The sequence below is a fragment of the Conger conger genome, chromosome 8, assembly GCF_963514075.1.
Source record: "Conger conger chromosome 8, fConCon1.1, whole genome shotgun sequence".
NCBI classification, from domain to species: Eukaryota; Metazoa; Chordata; class Actinopteri; order Anguilliformes; family Congridae; genus Conger; species Conger conger.
The window spans coordinates 28627827-28655414 of record NC_083767.1 but is presented as its reverse complement, the minus strand read 5'-3'; positions in this window follow the sequence as shown (position 1 = coordinate 28655414).

Here is a 27588-nt window from a genome sequence, read left to right as displayed (position 1 = left end):
CAGCAGGTGGCGATGTGACATTGAGCATTTATTGGAACATGGATGTGATTATAATCCAACATGGAACATATCTCTAAAGCAGGGGTCACCAACACGGTGCCCGCGGGCACCAGGTCGCCCCCAAGGACCACATGAGTCGCCCGCAGGCCTGTTCTAAAAATAGCACAACTCACTAGTGAGCTGCATCTAAAATTTAATTTTATTCTGTTGCTATTTATTTTTAATCACACTTGCATTTATATAGATTTAAAAATGACAATATCTTAAAAATATGTTTACTATCCATGAAGTTGAAAAGTTTAGGTGAACTCTGACCTACTCTAGTTCAAAGGTCAGTATTGTGCACGTGACAAAAGAAACTGGTAGCGCTTAGTATGACTCAGTACCCATGAAGTAGCTCTCAGTTTCAAAAAGGTTGGTGACCCCTGCTCTAAAGCGTCAGCAAAATCAGACGATGTGAAATGAAATGAAGCCACACTTCCTGTTCCCAGGAGGTGGTGCTATGCCATTGAGCCTTTATTGGGATATGGATGAGATTACATTCCAAAAATGAACATGAGTGAAGTTTCAGCCACATGAGACAATGTAGAATGAAACAAAAATAACTTCTAGCTTGAACATTGTGAGAACATGCTACAGTCCTGTATGGAGAGCAGAGATTAATTAATTTCCATAGTTTTTACACAGGGAGGCACAATTTATGCTTGAAAAGTCATTAGGCTATAGATATGTACTCAAAATAAAACCATTACCTTCAAGAAACTGTTCAATTTTATTGTGGCTGCACCGGGGATGGAACCGCTGAATTTGCGTGCCTTAATCCACCGCCCGAACCATTACGCTGCACTGCACGCTGATACACGGGTGCCATCTATTGGCCAAAAGTTGTATGTTTCCTTTTATCTTGGTAAAATAATTTCTCTCCGAAGTGTCGGATAATATTGCATGAAACGTCTAGTTAGCCAGCATCATTCTTTTCCATTTCACCGGTAATTATGCTGCCTGAAACGCATTTGTTCAGCCAAATCTAAAAGAGATGCCAACTCTCTGCCCTCAATACAGTATTTTCATATTAAGTTACCATTCCTAGCGAAATTGTATCTTCTCTTAATTCGTGTTTAATGACAATCTAATAAACTAACATAGCTGGCGATTTAACTCAAAGTTTTATATTCATGTAAACCAACGTAGTTGACCTGTTTTTTGACTCACACAAACAGTGGACAGGTTGGCTGCTGTTACCCCGTGCGTGTCATCTGGCAACGACCTGCATGCGATACCTTTGTTGAACATAACGGTCTCATGTTAACACAGCGTTCGAGCAGAGACACCTCAAAGGCTGACGTTTCTTTTTGACTTCATGTGTTCATGTTTTAAATATATGATACTTTCGTGCCAGTTAAAGCCTGTCTTTAAGTCTTTAAATGTGTTTAATATTTATTTTAGTTATTCAATTCATATAATGAAAATAGATGCAAAGAAACGTCGGGCTGGGTGTTGTCATTACATTTTGTCACGTAGGCTGCAGCTGTAAATCATACATCGTTATGCATACTGGCACGCTATGAAAATAAAAAAACCTTTCGTTGAAAAATCACTTGAAGGAAGAAAAAAATGAAAGTACCATTTTTTGCCAATGAATGGAATCCCCGTATCAGAAATGGGGGAAGTTACAGCGACGCAGTTAGTCTGTGAGTAGAATAGATTGTGTAGACAACTTCACTGTTTCCACAAAGGTGATGTGCTTTTTAACAGGACTTGGTCAGTGTAATGATATAAATGCTAGCATTCGATTATGGTCAACGGTACCGAAAATGCCCGTTGCACCAGCCATCATAACAAATGTCCCAATATAGGATCGATTTAAACCTCTATATATTTTTATTTCACGTTGACAGTGTAGGCTATTATGTGTATTCCGACGCGAATTACATTTAATTGGGTTACGGCATTCACTTCAACCGAATGAAGTCAAATAGAAACGGCTCGAATTCCTTAATAAGGCTTCTTGATTTTCAAGCTAACTTTCCGAACAGCTGTTTTGTATTGAGTCCTTAAAATGCTACAACACGGTTTTTTTTAAACCAAATAACATTGAACGTGCAATTTATACTCTCCAATCAGCCTAACGTGCATGTCTTTGGACTGTGGGAGGAAACCGCAGTACTCGGAGGAAACCCACGCAGACACGGGGAGAACATGCAAACTCCACTGAATATTCAGACGAACACAAAGAGAAGTGTCAATACAGCATATGTATTTACCAATATGATTGTAAGAAATACACTTGCTCCTGGAGTTGGTCTGTTTAGCCAAGTTATTTCTGCTTTTTCCTCGAACGTAGATACAGTATGCTAATATCGATTGTACGAGGACACCCAGTTTTAGAATCCTGGCTACGCCACTACACATCACGTATGTATCATTTTGAGATGCAATGGTTAGAGTACGGGAATTTACTAAAGCGCATATTGCTGATTATTGAAACGAACTGGAGAAGTTGAAGTACACACAGAATAAATGCACTTAATCATGACGTCCACTCATCTGCGCCATTTTCCGTAATGAACATTACATTACATTCACATGCAGTTGAAATTGTACTTCCCTCTAGGGTCTTTCAGCGAACTTATCCCTGGTTATGGGTATGCCTTGTTGTACGTCGCTCTGGATAAGAGCGTCTGCCAAATGCCAATAATGTAATGTAATGTAATGAACGTCATTGGAAGATATATGCAATACCAACTTTTGCCAGTAGATGGCAGTCGCGTATTAGAAATGGGAGAGTCATTTGCGACTTGCGTTGAAGTTTTAAGACTGGATATAATGAGTCTCCAGCGAAAATAGTGAACTATTATTGCTTAATGGATGTGATGACACTCCAACAATGAACATATGTGAAAAGTTGTAGCCTCAAAATCAGGCAATGTAGAATTTAATACCTTTATGAAATTATTTAATACATAATTGTATTAAAACATGAACTGTTTGGGCAGCATTTCAAGTTAATTTTAAGGCTGACCATAGCCATACCATTCCAAGATATTAAAAATCAGTTCATAGTTGTGTGTCAGGGCTATAATATCATGCTGACCACATTTTGTGTGAATGTGATGAACCCCCTAAGAAGAGTATTTCAAAGTTTGGTACGTGAAAAAACACTTAAAAACACACAAAATCCAAAATAGCTCACTTCCTGTTGGGAAAAGTTAAGGGATGCAAATGAGAAATGTGTGTGTCTTGAGGAGACCCTTATGCGTACCAGACGTGGTGCATTTACGTGAAAGTATATGTCCACAATATTAGAAAAAAGCCATAGGGGGCGCTGTGTAGCCACGCCCAGATGAATGTGGATATGGATGTGATTGCACTCCAAAAGTGAATATATTTGTAAAATATCAGCCCGATCAGATGATGTAGAACGGAATTAAGCCCACTTCCTGTTTTTGTGCGTAACGTGTGTATTATACGCCTCGCCATTGCCAAACCGTTTGAGATATCAAAAATCCTTTCGTCATTTAGGGTCGGAACTATTCTAAGATCATGACGACTACATTTGGTGTGAATGTGATGAATACCTTAGCAGGAACGCATACAAACATGATAAAAACCTCACGTCCGTTGCCAGATGGTGGCGCTATAACATTGATTTCTTCTTGGTATTTGGATGTGATTACACTCTAACAGTGAACATATTTGTAAAATATCAGCCAGATCAGACAATGTAGACCATGAATTTATGGCAACTTCCTGTTGGCGCGGCGTGACATGAAAATTGTACGCCTCGCCATGACCATACCGTTTGAGATATCAAAAATATCCTATGGAATTAGTATCAGGACTATCCTGAGACCACTTTGACCACATTTCGTGTGAATGCAATGAACCCCCTAGGAGGAGTACTTAAAAGTGTAGTACGTGTAAAATGCACAAAATTCAAAATGGCTGACTTCCTGTTCACATATTTGATTCGATGCGAATGAGAAATGTGTTTGTTCAGAGGAGCCCCACATGCATACCAAATTAGGTGAAGGTAGCTCAAAGTGCCTGTCCAAAATAGAAGACAAAGCATTAGGGGGCGCTGTGGAGTCCCTTGGCCACGCCCAGGTCTGAGCATCTGATACATCCTGACAGCCAACACTTCTCATGTGTGTGCAAAATTCTGTGAGTTTCCATCCATGGTAAGCACCTCAAAAATGCAAAATACATTGAAAAAAAAGAGAATAATAATTATAGGGGGCGCTGTCTAGCCACGCCCCGATTGATATGTATATATCTGATATTGTACTGATACAGTGAACATATTTGTAAAATATCAGCCAGATCGGACGATGTCGAAAAAAAAGTCATTTTTTTGCACGCAATATGTGTACTGTACGACTCGCCATTTCCATACCGTTTGAGAAATCAAAAATCCCTTCACAACTTAGCGTAAGGACTATCTTAAGATCATGCTGACCGCATTTGGTGTGAATGTGCTGAATGCCCTAGCAGGAATGCATACAAATATGTTAAAGACCACACTTCCTGTTGCCAGATGGTGGCGCTATAACATTGACCTGTTCTTGGGATATGGATGTGATTATAGTCCAACAATAAACGTATTTCTAAAATATCAGCCAGATCAGACGATGTAGACCATGAAATTATGGCCACTTCCTGTTGGCGCGGCGTGACATAAAAATTGTACTCCTCCCCATGACCGTCCCGTTTGAGCTATCAAAAATATCCTGGCAATTTAGCATCATGACTATCCTGAGACCATTCTGACCACAGGTGGTGTGAATGCGATGAACCCCCTAGGAGGAGTACTTAAAAGTGTAGTACGTGTAAAACTCAGAAAATCCAAAATGGCTGACTTCCTGTTTGGATATTTGATTAGATCCGAATGAGAAATGTGTTTGGACCGAGAAGCGCTATATGGCCACCAAATTAGGTGCAGGTAGCTCAAAGTGCCTGCCCACAATAGAAGACAATGCGATAGGGGGCGCTGTGGAGTCCCTCGGCGACGCCCAGGTCTGAGCATCTGAGAGCTCCTGACAGCAACCACTTCTGATGTGTGGGCAAAATGTCAAGACTTTTTACGCATGGCAAGGCCCTCAAAAAAGCCCATTTGCCTGAAGAAAAAGAATAATAATAATAATAATAATAATAATAATAATAATAATAATCCTTCCAATAACAATAGGGTCCTTCGCACCCTACGGTGCTTGGGCCCTAATAATAATAATAATAATAATAATAATCCTTCCAATAACAATAGGGTCCTTCGCACCCTACGGTGCTTGGGCCCTAAATATAGCTGCAAGCAGCAATGAACGGGCCCAAGCACCATGGGCGCAACCGCCTTGGTGGCATAGTTGTGCCAATGACATGTTTCACAATATGTACACACTTTGGAAATAATCACCTTCCTGGACAACGTATAGTGTGCACAGGAATTCCCCTTTGATCAATGAAGATGTTGCTGCTGCTATTGGAATGCATCAATGATATAAGCCTCACTTCCTATTGCCAGATGGTGGCGCTATAATATTGAGCCGTGTATGGTTCATGGATTTGATTACACTCCAATAATTAACATATTTGTACATTTTCAGCCAAATTGGAAGATGTCAAGTAAAATTAAAGCCACTTCCTGTTCCCAGATGGTGGCGCTATGCCATTGAGCCTTTCTTGGTATATGGATGATATTACACTCCAAAAATGAACATGTGTGAAGTTTCTGCCACATCAGACAATGTAGAATGAAACAAAAATTACTTCTTGCTTGCACATTGTAATAATATGCTCCAGTGCTGTATGGAGAGCAGAGATGAATTAATTTCCATAGATTTTACAGCGGGAGGCACAATTTACGCTTGAGAAGTCATTCGGTTATAAATATGCACTCAAAATAAAACCATTGGCGTAAAGAAACTATTCAACTTTATTGTAGCCGCACCGGGGATGGAACCGCGGACCTTGCATGTCTTAATCCACTGTCTGAACCATTAAGCTATACTGCCCTCTTATACACGTACGCCATCTATTGGCCAAAAGTTGTATGTTTCCTTTTATCCTGGTTAAATAATTTCTCTCCGAAGTGTCGGATAATATTGCATTAAACGTCGAGTTAGCCAGCATCATTCTTTTCCATTTCACCGGTAATTATGCTGCCTGAAACGCATTTGTTCAGCCAAATCTAAAGGAGATGCCAAGTCTCTGCCCTCAATCCGGTATTTTCATATTAAGTCAAAAATTCCTTGCGAAATTGTATGTTCTCTTAATTCGTGTTTAATGACAAGCAAAATAAACTAACATATCTGGCGATTTAACTGAAAGTTTTCTATTCATGTAAACAAACGTAGCTGACCTGTTTTTTGACTCACACAGACAGTGGACAGGCTGGCTGCTGTTAGCCAAAGCGCGTCATCTCGCAACGACCTGCATGCCATACCTTTGTTGAACATAACGGAGTTCGACCAGAGCCATCTCAAACGTTAACGTTTCTTTTTGACTTTTGACTCTTTTAAATATATGCTACTCTCCTGCCAGTTAAAGACAGTCATTAAATGTCTTTAATATTTATTTCAGATATTCTATTCATATAATGAAAATAGATGCAAAGAAACGTCGGGCTGGGTGTTGTCAATACATTTTGTCACGTAGGCTGCAGCTGTAAATCATACATCGTTATGCCTACTGCTGCTAGAAAAAAAACAAAAACCTATCCCCGTATCAAAAATGGGGGGAAGTTACAGCGACGCAGTTAGTCTGTGAGTAGAATAGATTGTGTAGACAACTTCACTGTTTCCACAAAGGAACCAAAAATGCTTTTTAACAGGACTTGGTCAGTGTAATGATATAAATGCTAGCATTCGATTATGGTCAACTGTACCGAAAATGCCCGTTGCACCAGCCATCATAACAAATGTCCCAATATAGGATCGATTTAAACCTCTATATTTTTTTATTTCACGTTGACAGTGTAGGCAATTATGTGTATTCCGACGCGAATTACATTTAATTGGGTTACGGCATTCACTTCAATCGAATGAAGTCAAATAGAAACGGCTCGAATTCCTTAATAAGGCTTCTTGGTTTTCAAGCTAACTTTCCGATCAACTGTTTTGTATTGAGTCCTTAAAATGCGACAACACGGTTTTTTTAAACCAAATAACACTGAACGTCATTGCAAGATATATACAATACCAACTTTTGCCAGTAGATGGCAGTCGCGTATTAGAAATGGGAGAGTCATTTGCGACTTGCGTTGAAGTTTTAAGACTGGATATAATGAGTCTCCAGCGAAAATAGTGAACTATTATTGCTTAATGGATGTGATGACACTCCAACAATGAACATATGTGAAAAGTTGTTGCCTCAAAATCAGGCAATGTAGAATTTAATACCTTTTTGAAATTATTTAATATATAATTTTCCTGTTTGGGCAGCATTACAAGTTAATTTTAAGGCTGACCATAGCCATACCATTCCAAGATATTAAAAATCAGTTCATAGTTGTGTGTCAGGGCTATAATATCATGCTGACCACATTTTGTGTGAATGTGATGAACCCCCTAGGAAGAGTATTTCAAAGTTTGGTACGTGAAAAAAAACACTTAAAAACACACAAAATCCAAAATAGCTCACTTCCTGTTGGGAAAAGTTAAGGGATGCAAATGAGAAATGTGTGTGTCTTGAGGAGACCCTTATGCCTACCAGACGTGGTGCATTTACGTGAAAGTATGTGTCCACAATATTAGAAAAAAGCCATAGGGGGCGCTGTGTAGCCACGCCCAGATGAATGTGGATATGGATGTGATTGCACTCCAAAAGTGAATATATTTGCAAAATATCAGCCCGATCAGATGATGTAGAATGGAATTAAACCCACTTCCTGTTTTTGGGTGTAACTTGTGTATTATACGCCTCGCCATTGCCAAACCGTTTGAGATATCAAAAATCCTTTCGTCATTTAGGGTCAGGACTATTCTAAGATCATGCTGACTACATTTGGTGTGAATGTGATGAATACCCTAGCAGGAACGAATACAAACATGATAAAAACCTCATTTCCTGTTGCCAGATGGTGGCGCTATAACATTGACTTCTTCTTGGTATATGGATGTGATTACACTCGAACAGTGAACATATTTGTAAAATATCAGCCAGATCAGACAATGTAGACCATGAATTTATGGCTACTTCCTGTTGGCGCGGCGTGACATGAAAATTGTACGCCTCGCCATGACCATACCGTTTGAGATATCAAAAATATCCTTTGGAATTAGTATCATGACTATCCTGAGACCGCTTTCACCACATTTCGTGTGAATGCAATGAACCCCCTCGGAGGAGTACTTAAAAGTGTAGTACGTGTAAAATGCACAAAATTCAAAATGGCTGACTTCCTGTTCACATATTTGATTGGATGCGAAAGAGAAATGTGTTTGTCCAGAGGAGCCCCACATGCATACCAAATTAGGTGAAGGTTGCTCTAAGTGCCTGTCCACAATAGAAGAAAAAGCATTAGGGGGCGCTGTGGAGTCCCTCGGCCACGCCCAGGTCTGAGCATCTGATACATTCTGACAGCCAACACTTCTCATGTGTGTGCAAAATTCTGTGCGTTTTCATCCATGGCAAGCACCTCAAAAATGCAAAATACATTGAAAAAAAAGAGAATAATAATTATAGGGGGCGCTGTCTAGCCACGCCCCGATTGATATGTATATATTCCATATTGTACTCCAACAGTGAACATATTTGTAAAATATCAGCCAGATCGGACGATGTCAAAAAAAAAGTCATTTTTTTGCACGCAATATGTGTACTGTACGACTCGCCATTTCCATACCGTTTGAGATATCAAAAATCCCTTCACAGCTTATGGTCATGACTATCCTAAGATCATGCTGACCACATTTGGTGTGAATGTGATGAATGCCCTAGCAGGAAGGCATACAAATATGATAAAGACCTCACTTCCTGTTGCCAGATGGTGGCGCTATAACATTGACCCGTTCTTGGGATATGGATGTGATTATACTCCAACAATAAACGTATTTCTAAAATATCAGCCAGATCAGACGATGTAGACCATGAAATTACGGCCACTTCCTGTTGGCGTGGCGTGACATAAAAATTATACGCCTCCCCAGGACCGTCCCGTTTGAGCTATCAAAAATATCCTGGCAATTTAGCATCATGAATATCCTGAGACCATTCTGACCACAGGTGGTGTGAATGTGATGAACCCCCTAGGAGGAGTACTTTAAAGTGCAGTACGTGTAAAACGCACAAAATCCAAAATGGCTGACTTCCTGTTTGTATATTTGATTAGATGCGAATGAGAAATGTGTTTGGACCGAGGAGTGCTATAAGCGTACTAAATTTTGTGAAGGTAGCTCAAAGTGCCTGCCCACAATAGATGACAATGCGATAGGGGGCGCTGTGGAGTCCCTCAGCCACGCCCAGGTCTGAGCATCTGAGACAACCTGACAGCCACCACTTCTGATGTGTGTGCAAAATTCTGTGAGTTTTCATCCATGGCAAGCACCTCAAAAATGCACAAAACATTGAAAAAAAAAGAATAATAATAATAAATATAGCTGCAAGCAGCAATGAACGGGCCCAAGCACCATGGGCGCAACCGCCTTGGTGGCATAGTTGTGCCAATGACATGTTTAACAATATGTACACACTTTGGAAATAATCACCTTCCTTGGCAATGTATAGTATGCACAGGAATTCCCCTTTGATCAATGAAGATGGTGGTGTTGCTATTGGAATGCATCAATGATATGAGACTCACTTCCTGTTGTCAGATGGTGGCGCTATGATATTGAGCCGTGTATGGTTTTTGAATTTGATTACACTCCAATAATAAACCTATTTCTAAATTTTCAGCCACATCGGAAGATGTTGAGTGAAATTAAGGTCAATTCAATGTTCTAGTTTCCAGATGGTGGCGCTATAACATTGAGTCGTTTTTGGAATATGGATTTAATTACACTCCAACAATATACATATTTCTAAATTTTCGGCCACATCGGAAGATGTCAAGTAAAATTAAAGCCACTTCCTGTTGCCAGATGGTGGCGCTAAAACATTGAGTCATTTTTGGGATATGGATGTGATTACACTCCCACAACGAACATATCTGTGTAATATCAACCAGATCAGACCATCTAGAATGAAATTACGACCACTTCCTGTTGCCGCGGCGAGACCTCAAATTGTACGCCTCGCCATAGCCGTACCGTTTCACACATCAGAAATATCCTTTCAATTTAGCATCAGGATTATCCTGAGACCATTCGCACCACATTTGGTGTGAATGTGATGAACTCCCTAGGAGGAGTATTTCAGAGTTTGGTACGTGTAAAAACACTTAAAAACACACAAAATCCAGAATAGCTCACTTCCTGTTTGGAAAAGTTAAGGGATGCAAATGAGAAATGTGTGTGTCTTGAGGAGACCCATATGCATACCATATTCGGTGAATTTACGTGAAAGTATATGTCCACAATATTAGAAAAGAACCATAGGGGGCGCTGCGTAGCCACGCCCAGATGAATGTGGATATGGATGTGATTGCACTCCAACAGTGAATATATCTGTAAAATTTCAGCCCAATCAGACGATGTAGAACGGAATTAAGCCCACTTCCTGTTTTCGCTCGTAACGTGTGTATTGTACGCCTCGCCATTGCCAAACCATTTGAGATATTAAAAATCCGTTTGGATTTTAGGGTCAGGACTATCCTAAGATCATGCTGACTTCATTTGGTGTGAATGTGATGAATACCCTAGCAGGAACACATACAAATATGATAAAAACCTCACTTCCTGTTGCCAGATGGTGGCGCTATAACATTGACTTCTTCTTGGGACATGGATGTGAGTATACTCACACAATGAACATATTTGTGAAATATCAGCCAGATCAGACGATGTAAACCACAAAATTATGGCCACTTCCTTTTGGCGCGGCGTGACATAAAAATTGTACGCCTCGCCATGACCATACCGTTTGAGATATCAAAAATATCCTGGCAATTTAGAATCATGACTATCTTGAGACCATTCTTACCATATTTGGTGTGAATGCGATGAACCGCCTAGGAGGAGTACTTAAAAGTGTAGTACATGTGAAAACGCACAAAATTCAAAATGGCTGACTTCCTGTTCGCATATTTGCATCAATGCGAATGAGAAATGTGTTTCAACTGAGGAGCCACACATGCCTACCAAATTATGTTCATGTAGCTCAAAGTGCCTGCCCACAATAGACAACAATGCGGGGGGGGGGGGGGGGACAGCGCAATAGGGGGCGCTGTGGAGTCCCTCGGCCACACCCAGGTCTGAGCATCTGATAGATCCTGACGGCCACCACTTCTGATGTGTCTGCAAAATTCCAAGACTTTTTAGCCAGGGCAAGGCCCTCAAAAATGCCCATTTGACGGAAGAGAAAGAATAATAATAATAATAATAATAATAATAATAATAATAATAATCTTTACAATAACAATAGGGTCCTTCGCACCCTACGGTGCTTGGGCCCTAATAATAATAATAATAATCCTTCCAATAACAATAGGGTCCTTCGCACCCTACGGTGCTTGGGCCCTAAATATAGCTGCAAGCAGCAATGAACGGGCCCAAGCCCCATGGGGGCAACCGCCTTGGTGGCATAGTTCTGCCAATTACATGTTTCACAACATGTACCCACTTTGGAAATAATCACCTTCCTGGACAACGTATAGTGTGCACAGGATTTTCCCTTTGATCAATGAAGATGTTGGCGCTGCTATTGGAATGCATCAATGATATAAGCCTCACTTCCTGTTGCCAGATGGTGGCGCTATATTATTGATCCGTGTATGTTTTTTTAATTTGATTACACTCCAGAAATAAACATATTTGTACATTTTCAGCCACATCGGAAGATGTTCAGCGAAATTAAGGTCAATTCCTGTTTCCAGATGATGCTGCTATAACATTGAGTCGTTTTTGGAATATGGATTTGATTACACTCCAACACTGAGCATCTGTGTAAAGTTGCAGTCACATCAGACATTGGAGAATTTAAGTATGACCACTTCCTGTTTGTCTGGAATGATGTGTTTTTTATGTGCCTGACCATAGCTATATCATCCCAGTAAATCAAAAATCTGTTTTGTCAGGACCATCCTAGCATCATGCTGACCACATTTACCGTGAATGTCATGAACCCATTGAAAAATAATGCTTAAGAATGCAATATAAGGCTCACTTCCTGTTGCCAGCGGGTGGCGCTTTGCCATTTAGCCTTTATTAGAAAATGGATGAGATTACACTCCAAAAATGAACGTGTGAAGTTTCAGCCACATCAGACAATGTAGAATGAAATAAAAATAACGTCTTGCTTGCACATTGTGATAACATGCTACAGTCCTGTATGGAGAGCAGAGATTAATTAATTTCCATAGTTTTTACACGGGGAGGCACAATTTATGCTTGAAAAGTCATTAGGCCATAAATATGCACTCAAAATGAAAACAATTGGCTTCAAGAAACTATTCAAATTCATTGTGGCTGCAGCAGGGATCGAACGGCTGAATTTGCGTGCCTTAATCCACCGCCCTAACCATTACGCTATACTGCCCGCTTATACACGGGTGCCATCTATTGGCCAAATGTTTCCTTTTATCTTGGTTTAATAATTTCTCTACGAAGTGTCGGATAATATTGCACGAAACGTCTAGTTAACCTGCATCATTCTTTTCCATTTCACTGGTAATTATGCTGCCTGAAACGCATTTGTTCAGCCAAATCTAAAAGAGATGCCAACTCTCTGCCCTCAATACAGTATTTTCATATTAATTTACCATTCCTAGCGAAATTGTATGTTCTCTTAATTCGTGTTTAATGACAAGCCTAATAAACTAACATAGCTGGCGATTTAACTGAAAGTTTTCTATTCATGTAAACCAACGTAGCTGACCTGTTTTTTGACTCACACAGACAGTGGACTGGCTGGCTGCTGTTAGCCCGTGCGTGTCATCTCGCAACGACCTGCATGTGATAGCTTTGTTGAACAAAACGGTCTCATGTTAACACAGCGTTCGAGCAGAGCCACCTCAGACGCTAAAGTTTCTTTTTGACTTCATGTGTTAATCTTTTTAAAATATGATACTCTCCTGCCAGTTAAAGCCTTTCTTTAAGTCTTTAAATGTCTTTAATATTTATTTTAGTTATTCAATTCATGTAATGAAAATAGATGCAAAGAAACGTCGGGCTGGGTGTTGTCAATACATTTTGTCACGTAGGCTGCAGCTGTAAATCATACATCGTTATGCCTACTGGCTCGCTAGAAAAAAACAAAAACCTATAGTTGAAAAATCACTTGAAGGAAGAAAAAAATGAAAGTACCACTTTCTGCCAATAAATTGAATCGCCGTATCAGAAATGGGGGGAAGTTACAGCGACGCAGTTAGTCTGTGAGTAGAACAGATTGTGTAGACAACTTCACTGTTTCCACAAAGGAACCAAAAATGTGCTTTTTAACAGGACTTGGTCAGTGTAATGATATAAATGCTAGCATTCGATTATGGTCAACGGTACCGAAAATTCCCGTTGCACCAGCCATCATAACAAATGTCCCAATACAGGATCGATTTAAACCTCTATATATTTTTATTTCACGTTGACAGTGTAGGCTATTATGTGTATTCCGACGCGAATTACATTTAATTGGGTTACGGCATTCACTTCAACCGAATGAAGTCAAATAGAAACGGCTCGAATTCCTTAATAAGGCTTCTTGGTTTTCAAGCTAACTTTCCGAACAGCCGTTTTGTATTGAGTCCTTAAAATGCTACAACACGTTTTTGTTTAAACCAAATAACATTGAACGTCATTGCAAGATATGCAATACCAACTTTTGCCAGTAGATGGCAGTCGCGTATTAGAAATGGGAGAGTCATTTGCGACTTGCGTTGAAGTTTTACTACTGGATATAATGAGTCTCCAGCGAAAATAGTGAACTATTATTGCTTAATGGATGTGATGACACTCCAACAATGAACATATGTGAAAAGTTGTAGCCTCAAAATCAGGCAATGTAGAATTGAATACCTTTTTGAAATTATTTAATACATAATTGTATTAAAACATGAACTGTTTGAGCAGCATTACAAGTTAATTTTAAGGCTGACCAGAGCCATACCATTCCAAGATATTAAAAATCAGTTCATAGTTGTGTGTCAGGGCTATAATATCATGCTGACCACATTTTGTGTGAATGTGATGAACCCCCTAGGAAGAGTATTTCAAAGTTTAGTATGTGAAAAAACACTTAAAAACACACAAAATCCAAAATAGCTCACTTCCTGTTGGGAAAAGTTAAGGGATGCAAATGAGAAATGTGTGTGTCTTGAGGAGACGCTTATGCTTACCAGACGTGGTGCATTTACGTGAAAGTATATGTCCACAATATTAGAAAAAAGCCATAGGGGGCGCTGTGTAGCCACTCCCAGATGAATGTGGATATGGATGTGATTGCACTCCAAAAGTGAATATATTTGTAAAATATCAGCCGGATCAGATGATGTAGAACGGAATTAAGCCCACTTCCTGTTTTTGGGCGTAACGTGTGTATTATACGCCTCGCCATTGCCAAACCGTTTGAGATATCAAAAATCCTTTCGTCATTTAGGGTCAGGACTATTCTAAGATCATGATGCCTACATTTGGTGTGAATGTGATCAATACCCTAGCAGGAACGCATACAAACATGATAAAAACCTCACTTCCGTTGCCAGATGGTGGCGCTATAACATTGATTTCTTCTTGGTATTTGGATGTGATTACACTCTAACAGTGAACATATTTGTAAAATATCAGCAAGATCAGACAATGTGGACCATGAATTTATGGCTACTTCCTGTTGGCGCGGCGTGACATGAAAATTGTATGCCTCGCCATGACCATACCGTTTGAGATATCAAAAATATCCTTTGGAATTAGTATCATGACTATCCTGAGACCAGTTTGACCACATTTTGTGTGAATGCAATGAACCCCCTAGGAGGAGTACTTAAAAGTGTAGTACATGTAAAATGCACAAAATTCAAAATGGCTGACTTCCTGTTCACATATTTGATTCGATACGAATGAGAAATGTGGTTGTCCAGAGGAGTCCCACATGCGTACCAAATTAGGTGAACGTAGCTCAAAGTGCCTGTCCACAATAGAAGACAAAGCATTAGGGGGCGCTGTGGAGTCCCTCGGCCACGCCCAGGTCTGTGCATCTGACACATCCTGACAGCCAACACTTCTCATGTGTGTGCAAAATTCCATGAGTTTCCATCCATGGCAAGCACCTCAAAAATGCAAAATACATTGAAAAAAAAGAGAATAATAATTATAGGGGGCGCTGTCTAGCCACGCCCCGATTGATATGTATATATTTCATATTGTACTCCAACAGTGAACATATTTGGAAAATATCAGCCAGATCGGACGATGTCAAAAAAAAAGTCATTTTTTTGCACGCAATATGTGTACTGTACGACTCGCCATTTCCATACCGTTTGAGATATCAAAAATCCCTTCACAGCTTATGGTCATGAGTATCCTAAGATCATGCTGACTACATTTCGTGTGAATGTGATGAATGCCCTAGCAGGAAGGCATAGAAATATGATAAAGACCTCACTTCCTGTTGCCAGATGGTGGCGCTATAACATTGACCCGTTCTTTGGATATGGATGTGATTATACTCCAACAATAAACGTATTTCTAAAATATCAGCCAGATCAGACAATGCAGACCATGAAATTACGGCCACTTCCTGTTGGCGCGGCGTGACATAAAAATTCTACGCCTCCCTAGGACCGTCCCGTTTGAGCTATCAAAAATATCCTGTCAATTTAGCATCATGAATATCCTGAGACCATTCTGACCACAGGTGGTGTGAATGTGATGAACCCCCTAGGAGGAGTACTTAAAAGTGCAGTACATGTAAAACGCACAAAATCCAAAATAGCTGACTTCCTGTTTGTATATTTGATTAGATGCGAATGAGAAATGTGTTTGGTCCGAGGAGTGCTATATGCATATAAAATTTGGTGAAGGTAGCTCAAAGTGCCTGCCCACAATAGATGACAATGCGATAGGGGGCGCTGTGGAGTCCCTCGGCAACGCCCAGGTCTGAGCATCTAATAGATCCTGAAGGTCCTCATTTCTGATGTGTGTGCAAAATTCTCAGACTTTTTATGCATGGCAAGCACCTCAAAAAGGCCCATTTGCATATAGAAAAAAGAATAATAATAATAATAAATATAGCTGCAAGCAGCAATGAACGGGCCCAAGCACCATGGGCGCAACCGCCTTGGTGGCACAGTTGTGCCAATGACATTTTTCACAATATGTACACACTTTGGAAATAATCACCTTCCTGGACAACGAATAGTGTGCACAGGAATTCCCCTTTGATCAATGAAGATGTTGCTGCTGCTATTGGAATGCATCAATGATATAAGCCTCACTTCCTATTGCCAGATGGTGGCGCTATAATATTGAGCTGTGTATGGTTTATGGATTTGATTTCACTCCAAAAATGAACATATTTGTACATTTTCAGCCAAATTGGAAGATGTCGAGTAAAATTAAAGCCACTTCCTGTTGCCAGATGCTGGCCCTATAATATTGAGCCGTGTATGGTTTATGGATTTGATTACACTCCAATAATTAACATATTTGTACATTTTCAGCCAAATTGGAAGATGTCAAGTAAAATTAAAGCCACTTCCTGTTGCCAGATGGTGGCGCTATGCCATTGAGCCTGTCTTGGTATATTGATGAGATTACACTCCAAAAATGAACATGTGTGAAGTTTTTGCCACATCAGACAATGTAGAATGAAACAAAAATTACTTCTTGCTTGCACATTGTGATAACATGCTACAGTCCTGTATGGAGAGCAGAGATTAATTAATTTCCATAGTTTTTACACGGGGAGGCACAATTTACGCTTGAGAAGTCATTCGGCCATAAATATGCACTCAAAATGAAAACAACTGGCTTCAAGAACCTATTCAAATTCATTGTGGCTGCAGCGGGGATCGAACGGCTGAATTTGCGTGCCTTAATCCACCGCCCTAACCATTACGCTATACTGCCCGCTTATACACGGGTGCCATCTATTGGCCAAATGTCTCCTTTTATCTTGGTTTAATAATTTCTCTACGAAGTGTCGGATAATATTGCACGAAACGTCTAGTTAACCAGCATCATTCTTTTCCATTTCACTGGTAATTATGCTCCCTGAAACGCATTTGTTCAGCCAAATCTAAAAGAGATGCCAACTCTCTGCCCTCAATACAGTATTTTCATATTAATTTACCATTCCTAGCGAAATTGTATGTTCTCTTAATTCGTGTTTAATGACAAGCCTAATAAACTAACATAGCTGGCGATTTAACTGAAAGTTTTCTATTCATGTAAACCAACGTAGCTGACCTGTTTTTTGACTCACACAGACAGTGGACTGGCTGGCTGCTGTTAGCCCGTGCGTGTCATCTCGCAACGACCTGCATGTGATACCTTTGTTGAACAAAACGGTCTCATGTTAACACAGCGTTCGAGCAGAGCCACCTCAGACGCTAAAGTTTCTTTTTGACTTCATGTGTTAATCTTTTAAAAATATGATACTCTCCTGCCAGTTAAAGCCTGTCTTTAAGTCTTTAAATGTCTTTCATATTTATTTTAGTTATTCAATTCATGTAATGAAAATAGATGCAAAGAAACGTCGGGCTGGGTGTTGTCAATACATTTTGTCACGTAGGCTGCAGCTGTAAATCATACATCGTTATGCCTACTGGCTCTCTAGAAAAAAACAAAAACCTATCGTTGAAAAATCACTTGAAGGAAGAAAAAAATGAAAGTACCACTTTCTGCCAATTAATTGAATCGCCGTATCAGAAATGGGGGGAAGTTACAGCGACGCAGTTAGTCTGTGAGTAGAACAGATTGTGTAGACAACTTCACCGTTTCCACAAAGGAACCAAAAATGTGCTTTTTAACAGGACTTGGTCAGTGTAATGATATAAATGCTAGCATTCGATTATGGTCAACGGTACCGAAAATGCCCGTTGCACCAGCCATCATAACAAATGTCCCAATACAGGATCGATTTAAACCTCTATATATTTTTATTTCACGTTGACAGTGTAGGCTATTATGTGTATTCCGACGCGAATTACATTTAATTGGGTTACGGCATTCACTTCAATCGAATGAAGTCAAATAGAAACGGCTCGAATTCCTTAATAAGGCTTCTTGGTTTTCAAGCCAACTTTCCGAACAGCTGTTTTGTATTGAGTCCTTAAAATGCTACAATACGGTTTTTTAAAAATCCAAATAACATTGAACGTCAAAGCAATATATGCATTATATGTATTAATCTTTTAAATATATGATACTTTCCTGCCAGTAAAAGCCTGTTTTTTATTTTAGTTATTCAATCGAGTTAATTAAGATAGATGAGAAAAAACGTTGCTGTGGGCTGGGTGTTTTCAGTACATTTTGTCATGTAGGCTGCCGCTGTTACTCATACATCGTTATGGTTACTGGCTCGCAAAAAGAAACAAAACTTGTCGTTGAGAAATCACTTTATCCAAGAAAGAGAAACCATACCGAAAATTAGAAAGAATACTAACCTTTGCCACTAGATGGCAGTCGCGTATTAGAAATGGGAGAGTCAGTTGCGACTTGAGTTGAAGTTTTAAGACTGGAGATATTGAGTCTCCAGCGAAAATAGTAAACTATTATTGCTTAATGGATGTGATGACACTCCAACAATGAACATATGTGAAAAGATGTAGCCTCAAAATCAGGCAATGTAGAATTTAATACCTTTTTGAAATTATTTAATATATAATTTTCCTATTTGGGCAGCATTACAAGTTAATTTTAAGGCTGACCATAGCCATACCATTCCAAGATATTAAAAATCAGTTCATAGTTGTGTGTCAGGGCTATAATATCATGCTGACCACATTTTGTGTGAATGTGATGAACCCCCTAAGAAGAGTATTTCAAAGTTTGGTACGTGAAAAAACACTTAAAAACACACAAAATCCAAAATAGCTCACTTCCTGTTGGGAAAAGTTAAGGGATGCAAATGAGAAATGTGTGTGTCTTGAGGAGACCCTTATGCCTACCAGACGTGGTGCATTTACGTGAAAGTATATGTCCACAATATTAGAAAAAAGCCATAGGGGGCGCTGTGTAGCCACGCCCAGATGAATGTGGATATGGATGTGATTGCACTCCAAAAGTGAATATATTTGTAAAATATCAGCCCGATCAGATGATGTAGAACGGAATTAAGCCCACTTCCTGTTTTTGGGCGTAACGTGTGTATTATACGCCTCGCCATTGCCAAACCGTTTGAGATATCAAAAATCCTTTCGTCATTTAGGGTCGGAACTATTCTAAGATCATGACGACTACATTTGGTGTGAATGTGATGAATACCTTAGCAGGAACGCATACAAACATGATAAAAACCTCACGTCCGTTGCCAGATGGTGGCGCTATAACATTGATTTCTTCTTGGTATTTGGATGTGATTACACTCTAACAGTGAACATATTTGTAAAATATCAGCCAGATCAGACAATGTAGACCATGAATTTATGGCAACTTCCTGTTGGCGCGGCGTGACATGAAAATTGTACGCCTCGCCATGACCATACCGTTTGAGATATCAAAAATATCCTTTGGAATTAGTATCAGGACTATCCTGAGACCACTTTGACCACATTTCGTCTGAATGTAATGAACCCCCTAGAAGGAGTACTTAAAAGTGTAGTACGTGTAAAATGCACAAAATTCAAAATGGCTGACTTCCTGTTTACATATTTGATTCGATGCGAATGAGAAATGTGTTTGTTCAGAGGAGCCCCACATGCATACCAAATTAGGTGAAGGTAGCTCAAAGTGCCTGTCCACAATAGAAGACAAAGCATTAGGGGGCGCTGTGGAGTCCCTTGGCCACGCCCAGGTCTGAGCATCTGATACATCCTGACAGCCAACACTTCTCATGTGTGTGCAAAATTCTGTGAGTTTCCATCCATGGTAAGCACCTGAAAAATGCAAAATACATTAAAAAAAAAGAGAATAATAATTATAGGGGGCGCTGTCTAGCCACGCCCCGATTGATATGTATATATCTGATATTGTACTGCTACAGTGAACATATTTGTAAAATATCAGCCAGATCGGACGATGTCGAAAAAAAAGTCATTTTTTTGCACGCAATATGTGTACTGTACGACTCGCCATTTCCATACCGTTTGAGAAATCAAAAATCCCTTCACAACTTAGCGTAAGGACTATCTTAAGATCATGCTGACCGCATTTGGTGTGAATGTGCTTAATGCCCTAGCAGGAATGCATACAAATATGTTAAAGACCTCACTTCCTGTTGCCAGATGGTGGCGCTATAACATTGACCTGTTCTTGGGATATGGATGTGATTATAGTCCAACAATAAACGTATTTCTAAAATATCAGCCAGATCAGACGATGTAGACCATGAAATTATGGCCACTTCCTGTTGGCGCGGCGTGACATAAAAATTGTACTCCTCCCCATGACCGTCCCGTTTGAGCTATCAAAAATATCCTGGCAATTTAGCATCATGACTATCCTGAGACCATTCTGACCACAGGTGGTGTGAATGCGATGAACCCCCTAGGAGGAGTACTTAAAAGTGTAGTACGTGTAAAACTCAGAAAATCCAAAATGGCTGACTTCCTGTTTGGATATTTGATTAGATCCGAATGAGAAATGTGTTTGGACCGAGGAGCGCTATATGGCCACCAAATTAGGTGCAATTAGCTCAAAGTGCCTGCCCACAATAGAAGACAATGCGATAGGGGGCGCTGTGGAGTCCCTCGGCGACGCCCAGGTCTGAGCATCTGAGAGCTCCTGACAGCAACCACTTCTGATGTGTGGGCAAAATGTCAAGACTTTTTACGCATGGCAAGGCCCTCAAAAAAGCCCATTTGCCTGAAGAAAAAGAATAATAATAAATATAGCTGCAAGCAGCAATGAACGGGCCCAAGCACCATGGGTGCAACCGCCTTGGTGGCATAGTTGTGCCAATGACATGTTTCACAATATGTACACACTTTGGAAATAATCACCTTCCTGGACAACGTATAGTGTGCACAGGAATTCCCCTTTGATCAATGAAGATGTTGCTGCTGCTATTGGAATGCATCAATGATATAAGCCTCACTTCCTATTGCCAGATGGTGGCGCTATAATATTGAGCCGTGTATGGTTCATGGATTTGATTACACTCCAATAATTAACATATTTGTACATTTTCAGCCAAATTGGAAGATGTCAAGTAAAATTTAAGCCACTTCCTGTTGCCAGATGGTGGCGCTATAATATTGAGCCGTGTATGGTTTATGGATTTGATTACACTCCAATAATTAACATATTTGTACATTTTCAGCCAAATTGGAAGATGTCAAGTAAAATTAAAGCCACTTCCTTTTGCCAGATGGTGGCGCTATGCCATTGAGCCTTTCTTGGTATATGGATGAGATTACACTCCAAAAATGAACATGTGTGAAGTTTCTGCCACATCAGACAATGTAGAATGAAACAAAAATTACTTCTTGCTTGCACATTGTAATAATATGCTCCAGTCCTGTATGGAGAGCAGAGATGAATTAATTTCAATAGATTTTACAGCGGGAGGCAGAATTTACGCTTGAGAAGTCATTCGGTTATAAATATGCACTCAAAATAAAACCATTGGCGTAAAGAAACTATTCAACTTTATTGTGGCCGCACCGGGGATGGAACCGCGGACCTTGCATGTCTTAATCCACTGTCTGAACCATTAAGCTCTACTGCCCTCTTGTACACGTACGCCATCTATTGGCCAAAAGTTGTATGTTTCCTTTTATCTTGGTTAAATAATTTCTCTCCGAAGTGTCGGATAATATTGCATTAAACGTCTCGTTAGCCAGCATCATTCTTTTCCATTTCACCGGTAATTATGCTGCCTGAAACGCATTTGTTCAGCCAAATCTAAAGGAGATGCCAAGTCTCTGCCCTCAATCCGGTATTTTCATATTAAGTCAAAAATTCCTAGCGAAATTGTATGTTCTCTTAATTCGTGTTTAATGACAAGCAAAATAAACTAACATAGCTGGCGATTTAACTGAAAGTTTTCTATTCATGTAAACAAACGTAGCTGACCTGTTTTTTTTACTCACACAGACAGTGGACAGGCTGGCTGCTGTTAGCCAATGCGCGTCATCTCGCAACGACCTGCATGCCATACCTTTGTTGAACATAACGGTCTCATGTTAACACAGAGTTCGACCAGAGCCATCTCAAACGTTAACGTTTCTTTTTGACTTTTGACTTTTTTAAATATATGCTACTCTCCTGCCAATTAAAGACAGTCATTAAATGTCTTTAATATTTATTTCAGATATTCTATTCATATCATGAAAATAGATGCAAAGAAACGTCGGGCTGGGTGTTGTCAATACATTTTGTCACGTAGGCTGCAGCTGTAAATCATACATCGTTATGCCTACTGGCTCGCTAGAAAAAAGAAAAAAAACATATCGTTGAAAAATCACTTGAAGGAAGAAAAATATAAAAGTTCCACTTTCTGCCAATAAATGGAATCCCCGTATCAGAAATGGGGGGAAGTTACAGCGACGCAGTTAGTCTGTGAGTAGAATAGATTGTGTAGACAACTTCACTGTTTCCACAAAGGAACCAAAAATGTGCTTTTTAACAGGACTTGGTCAGTGTAATGATATAAATGCTAGCATTCGATTATGGTCAACGGTACCGAAAATGCCCGTTGCACCAGCCATCATAACAAATGTCCCAATATAGGATCGATTTAAACCTCTATATATTTTTATTTCACGTTGACAGTGTAGGCTATTATGTGTATTCCGACGCGAATTACATTTAATTGGGTTACGGCATTCACTTCAACCGAATGAAGTCAAATAGAAACGGCTCGAATTCCTTAATAAGGCTTCTTGGTTTTCAAGCTAACTTTCCGAACAGCTGTTTTGTATTGAGTCCTTAAAATGCTACAACACGGTTTTTTTTAAACCAAATAACATTGAACGTCATTGCAAGATATATGCAATACCAACCTTTGCCAGTAGATGGCAGTCGCGTATTAGAAATGGGAGAGTCATTTGCGACTTGCGTTGAAGTTTTAAGACTGGATATAATGAGTCTCCAGCGAAAATAGTGAACTATTATTGCTTAATGGATGTGATGACACTCCAACAATGAACATATGTGAAAAGTTGTAGCCTCAAAATCAGGCAATGTAGAATTTAATACCTTTTTGAAATTATTTAATACATAATTGTATTAAAACATGAACTGTTTGGGCAGCATTACAAGTTAATTTTAAGGCTGACCATAGCCATACCATTCCAAGATATTAAAAATCAGTTCATTGTTGTGTGTCAGGGCTATAATATCATGCTGACCACATTTTGTGTGAATGTGATGAACCCCCTAGGAAGAATATTTCAAAGTTTGGTACGTGAAAAAACACTTAAAAACACACAAAATCCAAAATAGCTCACTTCCTGTTGGGAAAAGTTAAGGGATGCAAATGAGAAATGTGTGTGTCTTGAGGAGACCCTTATGCCTACCAGACGTGGTGCATTTACGTGAAAGTATATGTCCACAATATTAGAAAAAAGCCATAGGGGGCGCTGTGTAGCCACGCCCAGATGAATGTGGATATGGATGTGATTGCACTCCAAAAGTGAATATATTTGTAAAATATCAGCCCGATCAGATGATGTAGAACGGAATTAAGCCCACTTCCTGTTTTTGGGCGTAACGTGTGTATTATACGCCTCGCCATTGCCAAACCGTTTGAGATATCAAAAATCCTTTCGTCATTTAGGGTCAGGACTATTCTAAGATCATGATGACTACATTTGGTGTGAATGTGATGAATACCTTAGCAGGAACGCATACAAACATGATAAAAACCTCACGTCCGTTGCCAGATGGTGGCGCTATAACATTGATTTCTTCTTGGTATTTGGATGTGATTACACTCTAACAGTGAACATATTTGTAAAATATCAGCCAGATCAGACAATGTAGACCATGAATTTATGGCAACTTCCTGTTGGCGCGGCGTGACATGAAAATTGTACGCCTCGCCATGACCATACCGTTTGAGATATCAAAAATATCCTTTGGAATTAGTATCATGACTATCCTGAGACCAATTTGACCACATTTCGTGTGAATGCAATGAACCCCCTAGGAGGAGTACTTAAAAGTGTAGTACGTGTAAAATGCACAAAATTCAAAATGGCTGACTTCCTGTTTACATATTTGATTCAATGCGAATGAGAAATGTGTTTGTCCAGAGGAGCCCCACATGCATACCAAATTAGGTGAAGGTAGCTCAAAGTGCCTGTCCACAATAGAAGACAAAGCATTAGGGGGCGCTGTGGAGTCCCTTGGCCACGCCCAGGTCTGAGCATCTGATACATCCTGACAGCCAACACTTCTCATGTGTGTGCAAAATTCTGTGAGTTTCCATCCATGGCAAGCACCTCAAAAATGCAAAATACATTGAAAAAAAAGAGAATAATAATTATAGGGGGCGCTGTCTAGCCACGCCCCGATTGATATGTATATATCTGATATTGTACTGCTACAGTGAACATATTTGTAAAATATCAGCCAGATCGGACGATGTCGAAAAAAAAGTCATTTTTTTGCACGCAATATGTGTACTGTACGACTCGCCATTTCCATACCGTTTGAGATATCAAAAATCCCTTCACAACTTAGCGTAAGGACTATCTTAAGATCATGCTGACCGCATTTGGTGTGAATGTGCTGAATGCCCTAGAAGGAATGCATACAAATATGTTAAAGACCACACTTCCTATTGCCAGATGGTGGCGCTATAACACTGACCTGTTCTTGGGATATGGATGTGATTACACTCCAACAATAAACAAATTTCTAAAATATCAGCCAGATCAGACAATGTAGACCATGAAATTATGGCCACTTCCTGTTGGCGTGGCGTGACATAAAAATTGTAATCCTCCCCGTGACTGTCCCGTTTGATCTATCAAAAATATCCTGGCAATTTAGCATCATGACTATCCTGAGACCATTCTGACCACAGTTGGTGTGAATGCGATGAACCCCCTAGGAGGAGTACTTAAAAGTGTAGTACGTGTAAAACTCAGAAAATCCAAAATGGCTGACTTCCTGTTTGGATATTTGATTAGATCCGAATGAGAAATGTGTTTGGACCGAGGAGCGCTATTTGGCCACCAAATTAGGTGCAGGTAGCTCAAAGTGCCTGCCCACAATAGAAGACAATGCTATAGGGGGCGCTGTGGAGTCCCTCGGCCACGCCCAGGTCTGAGCATCTGAGAGCTCCTGACAGCAACCACTTCTGATGTGTGGGCAAAATGTCAAGACTTTTTACGCATGGCAAGGCCCTCAAAAAAGCCCATTTGCCTGAAGAAAAAGAATAATAATAATAATAATAATAATAATAATAATAATAATCCTTCCAATAACAATAGGGTCCTTCGCACCCTACGGTGCTTGGGCCCTAATAATAATCTTTACAATAACAATAGGGTCCTTCGCACCCTACGGTGCTTGGGCCCTAATAATAATAATAATCCTTCCAATAACAATAGGGTCCTTCGCACCCTACGGTGCTTGGGCCCTAATAAATATAGCTGCAAGCAGCAATGAACGGGCCCAAGCACCATGGGCGCAACCGCCTTGGTGGCACAGTTGTGCCAATGACATGTTTCACAATATGTACACACTTTGGAAATAATCACCTTCCGGGACAACGAATAGTGTGCACAGGAATTCCCCTTTGATCAATGAAGATGTTGCTGCTGCTATTGGAATGCATCAATGATATAAGCCTCACTTCCTATTGCCAGATGGTGGCGCTATAATATTGAGCTGTGTATGGTTTATGGATTGGATTTCACTCCAAAAATGAACATATTTCTACATTTTCAGCCAAATTGGAAGATGTCGAGTAAAATTAAAGCCACTTCCTGTTGCCAGATGGTGGCGCTATAATATTGAGCCGTGTATGGTTTATGGATTTGATTACACTCCAAAAATGAACATGTGTGAAGTTTCTGCCACATCAGACAATGTAGAATGAAACAAAAATTACTTCTTGCTTGCACAGTGTAATAATATGCTCCAGTCCTGTATGGAGAGCAGAGATGAATTAATTTCCATAGATTTTACAGCGGGAGGCACAATTTACGCTTGAGAAGTCATTCGGTTATAAATATGCACTCAAAATAAAACCATTGGCGTAAAGAAACTATTCAACTTTATTGTGGCCGCACCGGGGATGGAACCGCGGACCTTGCATGTCTTAATCCACTGTCTGAACCATTAAGCTATACTGCCCTCTTATACACGTACGCCATCTATTGGCCAAAAGTTGTATGTTTCCTTTTATCCTGGTTAAATAATTTCTCTCTGAAGTGTCGGATAATATTGCATTAAACGTCTAGTTAGCCAGCATCATTCTTTTCCATTTCACCGGTAATTATGCTGCCTGAAACGCATTTGTTCAGCCAAATCTAAAGGAGATGCCAAGTCTCTGCCCTCAATCCGGTATTTTCATATTAAGTCAAAAATTCCTAGCGAAATTGTATGTTCTCTTAATTCGTGTTTAATGACAAGCAAAATAAACTAACATATCTGGCGATTTAACTGAAAGTTTTCTATTCATGTAAACAAACGTAGCTGACCTGTTTTTTGACTCACACAGACAGTGGACAGGCTGGCTGCTGTTAGCCAATGCGTGTCATCTCGCAACGACCTGCATGCCATACCTTTGTTGAACATAACGGTCTCATGTTAACACAGAGTTCGACCAGAGCCATCTCAAACGTTAACGTTTCTTTTTGACTTTTGACTCTTTTAAATATATGCTACTCTCCTGCCAGTTAAAGACAGTCATTAAATGTCTTTAATATTTATTTCAGATATTCTATTCATATAATGAAAATAGATGCAAAGAAACGTCGGGCTGGGTGTTGTAAATACATTTTGTCACGTAAAGCTGTAAATCATACATCGTTATGCCTACTGGCTCGCTAGAAAAAAAACAAAAACCTATCGTTGAAAAATCACTTGAAGGAAGAAAAATATAAAAGTTCCACTTTCTGCCAATAAATGGAATCCCCGTATCAGAAATGGGGGGAAGTTACAGCGACGCAGTTAGTCTGTGAGTAGAATAGATTGTGTAGACAACTTCACTGTTTCCACAAAGGAACCAAAAATGTGCTTTTTAACAGGACTTGGTCAGTGTAATGATATAAATGCTAGCATTCGATTATGGTCAACGGTACCGAAAATGCCCGTTGCACCAGCCATCATAACAAATGTCCCAATATAGGATCGATTTAAACCTCTATATATTTTTATTTCACGTTGACAGTGTAGGCTATTATGTGTATTCCGACGCGAATTCCATTGCATTGGGTTAAGGCAT